The sequence below is a fragment of the Ptiloglossa arizonensis genome, chromosome 1 (assembly GCF_051014685.1).
Source record: "Ptiloglossa arizonensis isolate GNS036 chromosome 1, iyPtiAriz1_principal, whole genome shotgun sequence".
In the NCBI taxonomy this organism is placed as follows: Eukaryota; Metazoa; Arthropoda; class Insecta; order Hymenoptera; family Colletidae; genus Ptiloglossa; species Ptiloglossa arizonensis.
The window spans coordinates 25808236-25826271 of NC_135048.1; the positions used below are offsets into that span (position 1 = coordinate 25808236).

The following is an 18036-nucleotide window of genomic DNA, read 5'->3' on the forward strand; positions in this document are numbered from 1 at the left end:
TTAAGCGGTGTACCACGTACAAAGCGTACGTACACACAACCATGTACACGACTGTGTACATTTATACGTAGAGATGCTCGTAATTCACCGCCCAGGTATTTCAATGTTCGTAATTTCAGTTCAATCATAGATCCACGCGTGTACAACGCTGTGTACATATATTTATAGATGCTCGTAATTTACGCTCGGCTATTTGAACGTTTCGTAGTTTACGTTCCGTGGTAGATCTACTCCGGTGCCTGACACGTGGTTCTGAAATGTAAATCGAAAAGCTAGAGTTCGACGTTCGCTCGAACGAGTGGAAAATATCGAATCCCGTACAATACGATTCAATGGACGCGGAAGATCGCGAGTTTCATTGGCTTAAAGCCACATTTCCATCTAGATTCTTTCGCGGGAAATTTATATCGCATTTTTCGGAAATGGAGTCACAGTTTCGTTCGAGCTTCCTTTCGTTACGTTCTTCGGATTAAGGATACATTTTTGCTCGAATTTTGTTTAAAATTACGCGATACTGTAATAAAGCCACACTGTCGCCTAATTTTTCCTCGAGAATCAAAGTCGAGTTCCTTGAAAATAGAATTGTGTTTGGAATCTTTTCTCGATCAAGTTGCGTTAAATTCTTGTAAGTAAAGCCACAGTTCCATCGAATCTTTCACTCCTAATAAAGTCACGTTCCCGCTTGAACCTTTCTCGATAAATTTGAGTCAAGTTTTTCGAAGATAAAGTAACACCTTTGCTTAACGTTTGTATTAAAATTACGTTGTGCTTACTGTAAGAAGGTTATCTTTTCGCGTAGCAAACCTGCAACGAATAAAAAATGTTACCGTGATAACTCTACATTCGTAAAAATCGTTGTTAAATCATTCTCGGGACTTTCTATCATGTCCCAAAGAAGAATCCTGATGAAACATCGAGTTATGTTAAATTCTTGCAAGTAAAGCCACAGTTCCATCGAATCTTTCACCCCTAATAAAGCCACGTTCCCGCTTGAACCTTTCTCCATAAATTCGAGTCAAGTTTTTCGAAAATAAAGTCACATCTTCGTTTTAAAAGTGAATAATGCTTACGGTAAGAAAGTTACCTTTTCGCGTAGCGAATCTGCAATATACTGTACAATAATATAAAAAATGTCACCGTGATAACTCTACGCTCGTAAAGATCGTTGTTAAATCGTTCTCGGGACTTTCTTTCAGGTCCCAAAGAGGAATCCTGATGAAACATCGAGTTATGTCGTCGTCGTCCTTTCTTTCTTTCTTTTTTTTTTTTTGTTTCAAATTTACGCGCCGCGAACTTGAGAGATTTCGGTCACGGGGAATACCCAGCTGGACCTTTTTTAAAAAATCGTCACTGGTTCGAAACGCCCAATGGTTGGTGGGCATCGCTTGAACGGACACATCGAGCGTCAAGGAGCCAAATAATTCTTCGATTTCGTCGCAGTCGCGTATATTTCGTCGCCGTAACGCGCGCTCCGAGTTCCATTTAGCGCGATAAGTGTAAGCGTTCGTGGTAGCATTCCACCGGCTCGACGAAGACGCGTCCTAGCGGCTGACCGTGGTGAGAGAGACCGCGATGAAACTTAGGGCCCGTATCTGTTTAGACGCAAGAGTAGCGGAGCGTCTACTATATTACCGCGACTAATGGTAATGACGCTCGTAATTCTCGGCGATAGTGGCGGAGCAGGGGTCGAAGGGAAACGTGTCCGAGGCCCGATACCAAATGAGTTATACCTCCGTGGCAGGTACTTAGCCCCCGATGTTCGGTATCGGTGAAACCGAAGAGCGCGGTGAATCACGCGAGTGAAGAATCGAAACGTTAAAAAGGGAGTCGTGACCGAACGGGTGAGTGAAATAGACCGAGAATAGAGAGAGAATAGAGAGAGAATAGAGGGAGAATAGAGAGTGAAATAGAGAGAGAAATAGAGAGCAAAATAGAGAAAATAGAGAGAGAATAGAAAGAGTAATAGAGGGAGTAATAGAGAGAAAAATAAAGAGAGAAATAGAGAAAAAAAATAAAGAGAGAAATAGAGGGAGAATAGAGAAAAATAGAGAGAGAGAATAGAGAATGAAATAGAGAGAATAGAGAGAGTAATAGAGCAAAAATAGAGCTAGAATAGAGAGAAAAATAGAGAGAGAAATACAGAGAGAAATAGAGAAAAAAATAGAGAAAGAAATAGACAGAGAAATACAGAGAGTAATAGAGAAAAAAATAGAGAGAGAAATAAATAGAGAAATAGAGAGCAAAATAGAGAAAATAGTGAGAGAATAGAGAGAGTAATAGAGGGAGTAATAGAGAGAGAAATAGAGAGAGAAATAGAGAGAGAAATAGAGAGACAAATAGAGAATAAAATAGAGAAAATAGAGAGAGAAATAGAGAGAGAAATAGAGAGGGAATAGAGAGAGTAATAGAGTAATTCTCTCTCTATTTCTGTCTATGTTTTTCTCTATTTCTCTCTCTATTCTCTCTCTACTTTTTCTCAATTTCACTCTCTATTCTCTCTATTTCATTCTCTATTCTCTCTCCATTCTCTCTCTATAATGTAATAGAGGGAGAAATAGAGAGCAAAATAGAGAAAATAGAGAGAGAAAGAGAGAGGAACAGAGGTAGAGGGGAAAGTATATGAACAGCCACAGAGTGGTCATTTGTGTCTAGATGTGGCTACGAGGAATTTTTAAATAAAATACGCTCCGCGTGGAAAATTTTCCAAATAAATGTAAAAATGAATTTCTCCACATTTCTAGTAAATTTTCACAGTTGCCACGTTGCCGAGTCCTTTGTGCCTCGGAACGGTTACGAACCACGAGGCAATTCAATGGACGGTCGAATTTTAAATAGAATTCCCTTCACGTGCAATATGTTCAAAATAAATGTAAAAGTACATTTCTCGATATTTCTAATCAATTTTCACGCGACGCGTCGCCGGGTTCTTTTTGCCAGTGACGCACGGGACGTTTCGACGGACGGTCGGAACTTTAAATAAAATTCACTCTACGTGCAAAATTTACAAAATGAATTCCTCCATATTTCTAATCGATTTCCACGCGTCACGTAGCCTCTTTCTTTACCTCCACTGTGCGCAAGACGATTCGACCGTCTGTCGAATTTTGAATGAAATTCCCTCTACGTGCAAAATTTCCAAAACGAATTCCTCGATATTTCTAATCATCGATACTTCAATTTCCATGCGGCACGTTCTCTCAGCTTCGTCCCAACTATTTTAAATAAAATTCCCTCTACGTGCAAAATTTTCAAAACGAATCCCTCGGTACTTCTAATTATCCGTATTTTCAATTTTTCTTTACCAAAGCTATCTACAAATCGATTCGACCATCTCTGGAATATTAAATAAAATTCCCTCCACGTGCAAAATTTCCAAAATGAATTCCTCCATATTTCTAATCATCCATATTTCCATTCTCAATTTTTTTTTTATTACTACTCTACACAAGACGATTTCCAAAATTTCCAAAATGAATTCCTGCATACTTCTAATCATCCACATTTCAATTTTCAATTTTTCTTTACCAAAACTATCTACAAGACGATTCGACCTTCCGTCGAACGTTAAATAAAATTCCCTCCACGTGCAAAATTTCCAAAATGAATTCCTCCATATTTCTAATCATTCATATTTCCATTCTCCCTTTTTTGTTTTATTACTACTCTACACAAGACGATTTCCAAAAATTTCCAAAATGAATTCCTGCATACATCTAATCATCCACATTTCAATTTTCAATTTTCCTTTACCAAAACTATCTACACGTCGATTCGATCGTCTCTTGAATATTAAATAAAATTCCCTCCACGTGCAAAATTTCCAAAACGAATTCCTCCATGTTTCTAATCATCCATATTTCCATTCTCCATTTTCTTTTTATTACTACTCTACACAAGATGATTTCCAAAATGAATTCCTGCATATTTCTAATCATCCACATTTCAATTTTCAATTTCTCTTTACCACAACTATCTACAAGTCGATTCGACCGTCTCTGGAATATTAAATAAAATTCCCTCCACGTGCAAAATTTCCAAAACGAATTCCTCCATATTTCTAATCCTCCATATTTCAATTTTCAATTTTTTTTTTATTACTACTCTACACAAGACGATTCGATTTCCAAAATGAATTCCTCCATACTTCTAATCATCCACATTTCAATTTTCAATTTTTCATTACCACAACTATCTACAAGACGATTCGAACGTTAACTAAAATTCCCTCCACGTGCAAAATTTCCAAAAAATAAATTCTCCTCGATATCTCAAACCGCCTATAATTCAATTTACAATTTTCCTTTATCTATATATTATAATATTAAATACGATTCGCCGAACGCGAACAATTTTCCCAAATGGAGGAATAAATTTCCCGTTATTTCCAATCGTTTTCCGCGCGACCCGTCCGCGGAGTACTTCCCGTCAATTTTCGGCGCGCGTTCGCGGGAAAACTGGTGTCGAGTCCCCGATTTACGCCGCTTCATCGGGCATTCCGTCGGACGATACGATTAAATGCCCTGTAAACGCTTCCTACGGTCGTCCACTTGGTTTTCTCGCGTGCGCTATCGCACGTGTTTCAGTTTGGTCGCGTGAGCGCGGACCAGGAAGAGGAAGGTCCGCGCGGGGGACCACACGGCGGACACAATGGGCGTTGAACGTCGGTGGAACACAGCGCGGTGTACCCGGCGCAGGTAGAAAAGGAAACGAGATAAGCCGTGCGCGCGAAGCGTCCTGATGAATAGCCCGTGAATCGGCATTGAAATCGTACGTGACCATTGTCCGTGGAAACCGGGCGACGCTTGTATCGACTTCGCTCGCGCGCCGCCGGACCGGTATTGTCGTAAAAATCTGGACGCGAAATTAATAACACCCGCCTGCTCGAGCAAGACAGAGAAACAGAGTGGGGGAAGGGGAGGGGGGTTGGAACGATAGGGGGAGAACCCGCGGATCTTGTTTTTTCGAAAGCTCGTTACACTGCTCGTGAAATAGTGGCCGACGATTATCCGCGGAATTGAAACAACCGTATGAATAATGTATCGAGCGCGAATAAAATGCGTACGAGCCTCGGAGCGTATTCCCCGGCCGAGTGGCCGGCCGTTGGAATATTTTCAGGAGGCAAAGGGTAATATTCGAAAAAGGCCAATTTTTCGCGCACCGGGAAAAAAAGGAAAATGTTTTCATTACGGCGCACGGTGAAAATAATAATAAAATTCCACCGTACCGAACTCGAGGTACTCTAACGAGGCGATTCAATCGGACGGGTTTCGGTTCTTTACTTTTTCGCCGCTACTTCGTGATAAGAGATCGACCTTTTTGTAATTCAACGCTTTCGTGACAATTTGTTTGCGATCGGGTCGACGTGGAAACTTTCGAACGGAAGATTTAACGGATTTGTGGTTTTTATCGATTGTCTAGGTGAGGATTGTTTCGGAGTCTTGTAGGGGGGGGGGGTATGATTCCCCTCCCACTTTTTGGTTTTAACGCGGGTTTGGAGGATGTTTTATAGAGTTTGCTCGAAGACGTGGATACTTTGCACGTGGATACTCGATAATTTTGGAAATACGAGTAATTGAAAATGAACTTTGGGTATCTTTGTATTGTACGTAATTTTAATTGTATTTTTGCAATTATTGAGTACCTGCAGTTAATATTTCGCGCGTTGCAACTGTCGTCTTTTATTATTTTGCAAAAGTGCAGTAAGATCAGAAGGGGACAGTTCGTGTCTTTGTTTAGTAAATATAATTGTATACCAGGATGGTGGAGTCTCTCCGAGTAAAATGCTTTCAAAGTCATTTCCTGTTAACCTCCTAAAGATCGACGATCCTTCGAAACTGTATAATTTGTAACTAAAGAAGACACCGAACGAACCCTAAACTTCAGTTCCCAGCAGTTGCAAGGGTCAGTGTTGGGTCACTTTCGCTACCGGAGTTTGTAATTTTTCACCATTGTTAATACCTAGCAAGGTTTAGTACGTATAGCTAGGAGCTGCACAGATGTCTTCCGAATTTGGAAAAATGTACTGTGCGTGAATCGTTTGCTGTCATACGAAACCTATCCCACAGTTGACTGGTTCATTTTCTTCGTCACTGGTTCCAGTTGGCAAGTGTGACTTCTTCGGCAAATAATACACGAATTACTGTAAAAAAAATACGTGTAGGGAGCTAATCTACAAACGAACATTCCTTCCAGAGGTCATCAAACGATACACGCACTATAGAAATCGCTCGACAAACGTGAACAGGGTTGAGCAATGTTTGCTCACTCGTAGCCTATTGGAAACCAACCCAAACCAAAGGAGGTGATCTTCTCAGCTCTGTGGAATACGAATGGCATAAAAATTGCTCGTTCGAGTGCCGAGCAGAATAGATGTCTCCCGAATTTAGAAAAATGTACTGTGCGTGAATCGTTTGCTATCACACGAGACCTATCCCACTATAGAAATCGCGTGGACAAGGTCGAGCAATGTTTGTTCACTCGCAGATCATTGGAAATCAACCCAAACCAAAGGAGGTGATCTACTCAGCTCCGTGGAGTATAAAAATTGGTCGTTCGAGTGCCAAAACTAGCCATTTTCGAAGGTTCGATATAAAAATCGTTCAACAAACGCGGACAGAGTCGAGCAATGTCTGCTCACTCGCAGTCCATTGGAACCCACCCGAAACCTAAAAAGGTGATCTTCTCAGCTCCATGGAGCACGGACGGCATAAAAATTGGTCGTTCGAGTGCCGAAACTAGCCATTTTCGTAGTTTCGGTCGTCCGAGATCCGACGGAGCGTCCCCTTCCGATCGAGCGGTCCACCGTCCGAAGATCGGACTTTTCGCCGGTTTCAAGTTCATCGAATAAAGGGATCGAGAGTCAATAGGAGATTAATTATCAGAGGCCTCGCCGGCGGCCACTTACTTTGCGGCGTAACACACGGGTCAAACGAGAGCTCGTGAAACCAACGAACCTTTTTCAACCGGGGAACCTTTTCCTCGCGGGGCCGCGCGTGCTCGTGTGTTCACGCGCGCGCACACATACACCATACACTCACACATACACAAGCCGGTCCTTCTGGCTAGATGCATCGCGTGGAGCATCTTGTTCTTCATCTCCGGTGACGACGGTGCTCGTCCACCCTCCAGCCTTTTTCCTCTTTCTTTGGCGTTCCCGCGTACCGGGAGAGTACCTCGCCCCCTTTCCATCGGCGTGTTGCGACGACCGGCACAGCGAGGTAACTTTGTGCCTCCATCTCGGCCTCTCCTTCGGCTCTCCAGCAGCGTCCCTCTCTCTTTCTCGTTCTCCGCTACTCTTTCCTCTTCTCCGTCTTTTTCCTTTTCTCTTTTCTCCTTCTACTTCTTTTTTCCCCCCTTCTTTCATTTTTTTTCTTCCTCCTCTATTTTTTTTCGAAGCTCGAAGAGAAGAAAAAGAAAAAGAAAAAGAGGACCAAGAAGAGCGTACCGCCGAGGTAATCAAAGGGGTAGGTGTATATTCGTGGGTACTTTAACCCTCCCCCACCCCCTCGTCCCCCTTCCTCTGCCCCCTCCTCCGGTGGCTCTCGAGGTACACGAGGAACACGCGGGAGCGTTGCCGAACAATCGTTTCGGGTGCTTTGAAGTTTCCTCGGCTGCACGCCCCCGTCCTCCCTCCCTCCCTCCCTCCCTCCCACCCTATACCCCGTCACCGCGCGGTTCCATCAACGGCGTACGCGACGCGCGCAAGGGGGACCGAAACGCGTATGGCGTCGTTGGGCACGGGATGCGACACGGTGACGCGGTGCTGGCTCTTGGTAGGCGGCGGGCAGCCCGTGAGGGGTGGGGGGAGGGAAGAAGGAGGTTGCCGACTAGGGACCGAGGGGGAGGGAAATAGGTCCCGGACTCTCCACCCACGGTTACCGAGTACGACGATAATGTCGTCGAACGTGCCTCTGTTTCACAAAGAACGATCCTCGCTCGGCGGGGCGGGGTATGGGGTGGTCTCGTTGGGTGGTTGGGGTCGGGTGGGTGGGGATACGGATGTTCAAGGGGCTAATTACCAGTATTTTTCCCTCGGAGATTCGCACGATGGTCATCGTGGCTTGGATGGTACCTGCTTTGATTTATCCCTCGGCGGTATCTTTGCGCAGGAGACGGGGCTTTGTGACGCGTCGCCGCGATAGGTGTACTCGCGTAGCTGTCTTCACTCCCGCACGGGGGCTAATCAACCAAAAAGAAGCTCTTCTTCCTTCCTGCGTCTCACTCTGGCCAGCTTCCGTCCTCTCCGTCCCACGTTCGCTCAACGTTTCACTCCCTCGGTAGCTCGCAACCGCTTTTCGTTCGGCTTCCAAGCTCCTCCTCCTTCTTCTTCAGGCCACCCTGCGTCGCTGGCACGCCGCGCGGGTACCACTCGCTCCGTTCCGCGCGTTTCTTTCGCGGCCGCGCCGCGGAGAGCGGAGCCTTTGGCTCCCGATGCCGCCGTATGCAGAAAACATCGCGGAAGTGCCCACTCATTGTCCCCGGAGTGGCGGTCGAGTGCAGCTTTGCCGACGACGGGGTAATTAGTTCGTATTATACTTTGTGACATCGCCGGGGTCGGCCGATGAAGCCGAAGAGGATCCTCCTCCCTTCCGCTTTTTCCTATCCGCTTCTCGCTCCGCCACCACCGTCATCGCTCCTCTCCTCTACCACCCCCCACCCCACCACCGTGTCCCCGTACCCGCGCTCTCCACACTTCGAATCCAATTACGATTTCTGGTCCACGAGCCTCCTCGTGAGCTTCCCGGACGGCGGACCGTTCCGCGTGCGAGTGCGGATCAAACGTTCCACTCGCTCCGCTACCCTCTTCTCTCTCTATTTCTCTCTCTCTTTTTCCGATGGCTCGAGTCACCAACAACTTCCGCCGCGTCTGATTTCGACGACCGCGTTTCGAAGGTGCAAAACTCGCGCCGAAAAGCGTCGAGATCGGTGTAAAAAAGCGATCCGCTTTCGTCGCTCGGAAGAATCGCGTCGGCGCGAATTAAATTTTTTCGAGAGGACCGAATCGTCGTCTGTGACCAAACGGTGGGTATCTTTCAATCGAATTTCAACCGTGGAACGTTCAACGTTTAATATTCAATCGTTGATCGTCGTTACGAGCCTCGATACACGAAGAAACGTCGATCTTTCCATCGGAAGTAATTCTTCGCGCGAAAAGAGAACGAAAAGTCCTTTACCGTTTTCCGATCCGAGACTCCGTTCGCGAGATACGAGGAGCGAAAGTTGGTCGCTGCCCCGATCAGCTGATCGCGCGTCCGCGCATGCGCGCAGGCGAACCACGTGTCCACGGGGCACGCGCGCGCGCGAAAACTTTCACCGCTCGTATCTCGGGAACGGTGGCCCGGATCGCGAAACGGAAAAGAACTTTTCCGTTCGTATCGAAACAGGGAATCGATCCGCGGTCTCGTCGATGTCCCCCATGTGCGACAAACAGGCGAAAGAATCCCGGCGCGGTGTCCTCTTTGTCGAAAGATCGTCGAGGAGTGCTCGCGGAAGCGCACGGGCGCACTCGAGAGTAAAGAGGGCCGAGTGGAGAACATCCACGTTCGCAGAGAGCCGGTTCGATCGTTTTGTGGCCGAACGAGGGCGCGACGAAACTCGTCGAGCTGCATCGAACGTTCGTCGGACCGCTTTCAAAAGGCGACGCGATTTCCCCGAGCGGCGGCGTTATTGGCCTCGACTTTTCCCCGCGTAAAAATAACCTCTCGTTAGCGTCGAATCGGATCGGACACACGGCCGCTGTACAGGGAGTGGGCAGAGTGGGGGGTGGGGGGCGTGGCACGGTCTCAAAGACATCGCGCGGCATAATTTTCCATCAGAGAGAACACTCGCGCTTCGTTGCGCTCGGATTCGAAAATTTCCCGAGGGCCACGCTTCTGTTCTCTTCTGTCCGCTCTGTTTGACTCGCGACTGCCGTCCGCCCGTGGAACGGTGAAACGCGACTCGTTGGAGGGTTCGTCGATGAAACGGCGTCCCGGAGACACGGTGCGCGATGGGGTAGGAGGCGGAGGAGCGAAGATGGAAAAAAACTTCGAGACGACGATCGAAGCGAATCGGAGGGTGGAGGAGGGGGACGGTTGGAGACCCCTGCTCGCGTCTAAGAAACTCGGGGAAAAGTGTATTCCCCGCGTGTTCCCTTGTTCGTCGGCTGTCACCGACGTCGGCCCTCTTCTTTTTTTTTTTTCTTCTCTTTTTTTTTTCGTGCCTCCCTTTTTTCGAACCGCGCGCATCTCGCGACGCACCCCCGCGTTATGAGCCATCCAGCTGAAAATGGCATCTCGTGGACGTTCCGTGAGAAAGATCGTGAGAAAGGACCCCGACGCGCGCTAGACGCGCAAAATCGTCGGTCGAGGGAATGGGGATCGAGGGGGGCGACACATCGTCTGAGAAATTTCTTGCGTCGAACAACGGGACGCGGTGTTACGACAAAAAGAACGGAGTCTGGAGGGTGGAAGAGAGAAAGAGAGAATGAGAGAGAGAGAGAGAGGGAGGTCCTCGACTTTTTGGCTCGTTTGGCGTTACTTCGCGTATTGGACACACGAATGTTATGGATGTCTCCGCTTCCTCTGTCGTTTGCAGCCGTCGGTCGCGTTTCCGTTTCCGACGTGCTTTGATTTTTCTCCCGTGTACTTATTTTTATTATTTCTTTTTCTTTTTTTTCCTTCGAAGATCACCAGAATCCTCTTGATCAATTTTATCGAACGCACTCTTCAATCTAGATCCAATCCTCTAGCAGAATTCCAGAAAACGATTATGTTTCATAAAATGATTGTATTTAATAATTCGCTAGGAGACTCCCTAATGGGTCCTCGACAAGAACGAAACGCTTGGTATCTACTGTCGCTGATCAATAATGATTGAGAAATATTTATTTCGAGCGGTGCTTGTCAATGTACGTTTCACCCTTGCAACGCGACGAAGAGAACGATCGAGTTCGATAAAATAGAGACTTTTTAGTTGGGGCCCTCACCAAGATTGAAATCTTTCCTCTCGATTATCATCGATTAAAAAATATTTATCCCGCACTTGTTAACGTACGTTCCTCGTAGCAGCTGCAAAATCATTGCTCTAGATAAAACGGGGACTCTCGAGCGGGGTCCTCGTCAGGAGGACAATATCCCTTCCCTCTCGATCGTTATCGATCGATGACGGTTAAAAGATATAAACATCCTACTTGAAAGTGAAACAGTGCTTTAAAAGTGACACAAGTCACTCGTCCAGTAACCGGTGGATCCGTGACGGTACTCTCATCGACGATGACTTCATCCAACGACGTCTCCGTGGCATTTAACCCATTTGCATCAAAGCACAGAATAATACGCGAACCTACGACTGTCCACTATCACCGAGTATCATTTTACCAGTTGCAACTGGTATGTTTAACCATTTCTGAGAACTTTTTCGTTCCATTAGTTTAATATACATCAGTGTATTCTAAATAAGTGTTACTCTTCTGTGAAAATCTCTCAAACTGCCACTACGAGTGTTGCGGCACGCAAAAAAGGCTACAAAAAAAATATTTTGCTATATAATATTGTGTATCAGTCGTTTTAAACGGTATATCGTTACTAAACTCCATAAATAATTCTGATGCTCGTTACTGCACGTACGATCAATCGCTCGCGGTGATACGGGTCAGTCGTCATCGATGTTTGAACGCGACAGCCTAAACAGACCGATGATGCAAATGGGTAAACGCGTTGAATTTCGTCCTCCTTCCGCCCGTTGAAAGAAAACGGGAATTTCGTAGGCGACCACGGGACCTGGTACGTTTCCTGTTCCGTGGTACGCAACCCACTTGTAAATTCGAGCCGAAGGGGTCAACGCGTTCAATGCCTCGTCCAACTTGTTAATTTCGTTCGAGCCGTCCCGACAACTGCTGCCGCGGCAGAGACGATTTTATGGGAATTCAGGATCCACTTCCTCCCCATTTGCGCGCCGCGTTACATCTGTTTCGCGTACCACTAATACGCAAACCTAACCTACGGCTCGTCTACGTATCCAATTGCGAGAGCGAACGTGAAAATTGCTGAAACAGCATCTGGAGCATCGGTCTCTCGGTCCCGTCGTTTCCCCACCGCCGTGTCGCTACCCACTCCTACGTGATGGTAAATGAGCTCGCGAGCCTACGCGGCAGAAACTATAACCAACATTTTCAGGTTGGCTCGACTCTCGAAACAATCGCGAGCACCTGAAGTAGACGTGGAAATTCCACGTCCGAAAGTCTCGTCGGTTGCGCGTCGACGATCGACGCGGGCACGCGAGCCGTTGTATCGGCGGGTAAATAAATAAATGAAAAGAAAACAATGGAAAAAAACCACGAAAAAAATTAAAAAAAAAAAAAAAAAAAAGAAAGAACTTCCAGCAAAAGAGCAACGCCCGTTTTGTTTGGTTTACTCGAATTGATTCCGTGACATCGATCGCTCGTGGGTTCGTGTTTTTCTATTTTTCCTCTCGCTGGAACCCGCCGGGCAGACATCTGCGCGACTGAATAAATCATCCCGGCGATCGAGTATTCGTTTTGCGACTACCTCGGCCTCGCGCTGATTTTCTGCGACCAAAAATCCCAAACAAACAGCGACCGGTGACACGCCACGGACACCGGGGCTCGATGGGATGAAAAAAAAAAAAAAAGATAAAAAAGGAGAAAAAAAAAGGAACTTGCGCCGTTAAAAGTAAATTTCCAGCGGCGCCATTTTCGCGTTCCTGAATTAATGAAACGTGGCTGCGCGCGCACGCGCCACGCGGTTCTTGAAAGCGGGGCTCGTGAGCGAAAGGCTCGTCGTTTCACCGTGTAGAGACTCAAAGCGACAGTTTCGAGTTGTGGATGATGGGGGGGGGGGGAGGAGGAGCGAGGACATTTTTTGGACCATTTAGTTCCCGATTCCCTGTGAAACTTTTACCACCGTCGAGAAGTTACGGGGTTCGACCGACGAGGGAAAAAAAAATGCGCGGGGACCTAATTTGTTGATCGATAATGAAAATTTTTTGAAAGAATCTTATTTATTGATAGTTGGATGCGTAAATGCACGAAGGGTGAGATTATTAATGCCCTCTGGGCATTTTTGTATATCTTTTTCTTGTCGAAGAAAAATCTGGAGTTTGTATTTCTAGAAAGAAGATTTATGTAATAAATAGTATTTTATATTTTAGTTACTTTTTGAGTCAACTGAGGAAAGACACGAGCTTTACAAGTTATTGAAATTTTAAATTAATATCTTAGTCACTTTTGGGAATTACTTTTGGTTTTTAAAACCTCGTTTCGAGAAAATTGCATTTAAAGATTGAAGCATAAAGAAAAGAGAACCAAGTCGATGTATCGATTTACTTTGTTTAGTAAGTGTTGCGATCAGTGTTTTAACCTATGTAAATCAGAATTTGTATGTTTCAATGTCGAAATACTTTTCATCGAATATTTTAATACGGTTGAATCGTTCGCGTTAATTTTTAAGTTGTGAATAATAGCAAGTGATACGAAAAATTTGAAGAAAAACTGGTGGTGTTGCGAATCAGAAAGAAAGGCGATAGAATTAATGAGGGTGGAAGCTCTGAAACAACTTTAACAATTGGACCTATGTAGAATTTTCAAAATCGGAAGAAAAATCACCAGAAGAAGTTTCGAAACTGATTGCATTATAACATACATTTTGTTGTACAATTTCTCCATAAAAAACCTTCTCATTAATTATTCTTAGTACACGAGAAATAGTGTGCCTAATCTGTAATTTTTGCTACTTCTTCGCTATTTAAAAAATGCGTTACAATTTTTTACACAAATTCCATCAAAAAAGATTTTTCGACACTAGATCTAGAAATATTATACCGTTAGAAAATTCTAACGTTAACATTGACAAAGTTCTACACAATTATAAAAAATTCGCTCATACTCCCCTATTTCTACCCAATAATTTTATCAATCGCTTATATTTCAAGGCTCTTCTAAATAAATCCACTTCTTCTTAGAAATCTTCAATAACAATAAGTGTCTTTAAATTTGTCTATAAAAAGTCTTTTCAATAGTTGCTCTTAATATACGAGAAATAGTGTGCCTAATATGTTATTTTTGCCACTTCTTCGCTAATTAAAAAATAAACGAATTCCGTCAAGGTAAATTTTTAGCTACCATATCTAGAAATATACCGTTACAAAATTCTAACGTTAACATCGAAAAGTTCTACAAAATTATAAAAAATTCGCTCGTACTCCCCTACTCCAACCCAATAATTTCATCAATCGTCTCCATTCCAAAGACCTCCCTAAAAAATCCGTATCCACCCAAGAACCTTCGCCAAGTTTCTTACATTTATTCTAATCGGAAAAGTTTTACAAAATTATAAAAAATTCGCTCGTACTCCCGTACTCCAACCCAATAATTTCATCAATCGTCTCCATTCCAAAGCCCTCCCTAAAAAATCCGTATCCACCCAAAAACCTTCTCCAAGTTTCTTACATTTATTCTAATCGATCGACACAGACGAGAGACGATCGTCCGTCGTTCGTATCGAGCAACGATCGATTCGATCGCGAGTGAGGGCCGAGCCTCGGTTCTGCGAATTCCCATCGAAGCGATTCAGCCGTCCCCGTGAGGCAATTCCGTCCACCCGGTCCCCGAAAGGGTGAAAGAACCTCCGGTTTAGCTGCGTCACGGTTGACGTTGAGGGCGGTCCCTGTTCCAGCCCAGCCACCCACTCACGGACTTATCAATAAATCTCGAAACTGCATATACCGTAGTTTCCCGGCCGGCATGAAAGCAACGTGTCCAGGCGCACTCAGACACGAAGTCGTAACGTCGCCCGTGGTAGACGACGCCAGGGTACGTCGAGGCGCAGGGCGCGAGGGTCCACCACCCGGCTCGCTCACCCTTTCGCGCCCTTCTTGCGCCCATTCTTTTTCCTCCCGGCATCGGCGCACGCACGATGGATAGCTCCGCGTGCACACGTCCGCGCGGAGGAGCCAGCCGCTTCCTACGAGTCGCTACGAACCGCTCCGAGCCGACCGCCGCGCTGCGTCGATGAATTCTTTGATCCGCACTGTAATTAGTTGGTGGCAAGCAACCCAGCCCCACCCTACGCTATCCACCCCACCCCACCTCACCCCACCCCACCCGCCGCGTAACGTCGAGAAGCCGGCGAGCAACCGGGGGGGCCTGGGGTAGCGAAAATGTTTGAGTGGCGATCAAAGTAGTACGACTCTGCCCTGTGCCGGGCTCACTCGGGGGCAGCAGCCGAGGGTGCCTCCGCTAAGGAAAGAAGAGGAGTGGGGAGGAGTTAGAGGGGAGCCCAGCCCCGTCGTCGACGCCACCACGCGCTATTGCCGGCTAGGCCGCCATTGGCGTAGCCTCCGATTACTTTCTTCCGCTTCTTTCGTTCTCTCTCTCTCTCACTCTCTCTCTCTACGACGATCGAAACGGGAGAACCGTTCACGGTAGATTTTTTCAACGTTCGTCCAGAGATACCATTGAATCGTTCAGAAAAAACATCGGTTGTACAACCGAGCGTATTCTTCACGAATAGATATTTCTTTCTCGAACTCGATCGAACCATGTGACAAAGAACGGTCGAAATAATTCGAGAGAGTACTACGCCAGTGTCAGAGGGCGCCGTATGACACGTCGAGTGCGGCACTCCGCGCCCTCAAAGCACCGCCGTCATCGACGTCGTCGTTCGTCGTCGTCGTCGTCGTAGTCGTCGTAGTCGACGTCGACGTCGTCCTTGTCATCGCACCGCGTCCTGTAACGGCATTGCTTCCACGGAGACGCGTTACGGTGTGGGAATTTAATGCATCCGCGGGCGAAGAGCGACGATGGATAAACGGAACGGCACTCGACGCCGTCGCCGGGCGAAACGCAACATGGTTCTCGGGCCTCGGTCGCCGCGCGTCACTAGCAACGGGTTTCGGGATCGCCCCGCCACTTGCACTTCCCGCGGTACCGTGTTTACGCGGAACAACGTATCGCCGGCTGGGAGACGAGCATTGTCTGGGGACGCGCGGAACCGCCACTGGGAGACCGTGAACGTGCTGCTGGTGGGGGGAGCCTCTCGGTATCGCGGACGGATCGAGCGTACGACGAAAAACGTGTTCGGGACTGTGCGGTCGAAGCGCGCGCCAATTTCGACGAAACTTCGCGCGGCTTGCGTAGACCGAGCTAGTTCTTTTTCAGAGCTGGTAAATATCGAGTCGAGGAACGATGGAGCTTCCGTTGGATTTCTCGAATCAACGGAACTTTCAAATTATGGTACAGTGGGGACGGTACTTTTGGTAACAGTGTTCTTTCAGTTTCTTGGTTCGATATTTATTTGAGTTTTTTCTTTTTAAAGAAACTTTTGGATTTTTGTGTTATTGGTTTTGATGGGTATTTAAATGGAACGTTTAAACTTTGGTGCAATGGGAATTGTACACTTTGGAAAAGTGTTCTTTGAGTTTCTTGGTTCGATATTTACTTGAGTTTTTTTTTTAAGAAACTTTTGGGTTTTTGTGTTATTGGGTATTTGAAAAGTTTGGCGGTTTTGTTGGGTTTTAAATGGAACATTTAGACTATGGTGCAATGGGAATTGTACACTTTGGAAAAGTGTTCTTTGAGTTTCTTTCTTCAATATTTACTTGAGTTTACTTACGAAACTTTGGGGTTTTTGTATTATTGGGTATTTGAAAACTTTGGGGGTTTTGTTGGTTTTTAAATGGAACGTTTAAACTATGGTGCAATGGGAATGGTACTCTTTGCAAAAGTGTTCTTTGAGTTTCTCGTATCAATATTTAATTGAGAAGTTAAATATTGAGAGTTCAATATTTGTTACGAAACTTTGGGGATTTTGTAGGGGTGTTATTGGGTATTTTAAATCTTTGGGGTTTTTGTTGGGTGTTTACTTAAATTTACTTATATTACTTAAATTTTATAATAGGGTATCTAAACCTAGTTTACGACACAAATTTTATCAAAATATTATTACCAAATATTACTAAAATACTTGGTTATATTTCACCAAAAATTAATGATCTTTTACAATTAATATCTCCTCAATTTACTGTAATTAACTTAATTAATTTATAGATTCAGTTTAACCGCTATTACTGACAACAAATTTATCACTATTAAATTTAATTTATAAAGAAAAATTACCTTAAAAGGGAACGTTTAAATTATGATACAACGAGAATGGTACATTTTGGAAAAGCGTTCTTTGAGTTTCTATCTCGGTTCAATATTTACTTAATTTTTCTTACAAAACTTTCGGGTATTCGTAGAGAGTGAACAGAGGCGTGCTTTTAGCAACGGTAACTCGAGTGTGAATTAAACGGAGTGTAAATTACAACGAACACCTACCAAGAACACTATTAGTAAGCGTTCTTTCTCTTTCTCTCTTCGTCCGATAATTCACCTTGCTCGATTTTCGCTATTTCCGTTAAATTCCATCGTCGCGAAGAGTATTTTTCGCCCTATTCTCGCGTGCAATGTATTGGATTGTTCGGAAAGTTATTTCGTTTTTTTTCGATGAAAATGAAACACGATCTTTCTAGAGTGTATAAACATTTTATCCAATTATATATTCTCCATTTTGGAAAACGAAATGACTTTCCGAACAACCCAATATAATCTCGAAATATTCTATACGAATCTGTACGAAAGATTGCGAAAAGTCGATGTGTCGCGTTATGAAAAAATTGGCGAAAAATCAATGTGTCGCGTTATGAAAGAAAAAGCGAAAAATCGATGTGTTGCTTTATAGAAAAATTGGTGAAAAATCGATGTATCGCGTTATGAAAGAAAAGGCGTAAAATCGATATGTTGTGTTATAAAAAAATTGTCGGAAAGTCGATGTGTTCCATTATAGAAAAATTGGCGAAAAATCGATGTATCGCGTTATGGAAAAATTGGCGAAAAATCGGCGAAAAATCAATGTATCGGGTTATGGAAAAATTTGGCAAAAAAACGATGTGTCGCCTTAGAGAAAAAATTGGCGAAAAATCGATGTATCGCCTTATGAAAAGATTGGCAAAAAATCGATGTGTCGCGTTATAAAAAAATCGGCGAAAAATCGATGT

General features: G+C 45.0%; 1 protein-coding gene across 2 annotated transcripts in view; it reads right to left on the bottom strand.

Annotated features, from left to right (window-relative positions):
• Nucleotides 1-18036, bottom strand: part of Fz2 (frizzled 2) — a 319520-nt gene that overhangs the window by 168196 nt on the left and 133288 nt on the right. The gene's annotated exons all lie outside the window — the stretch shown is intronic.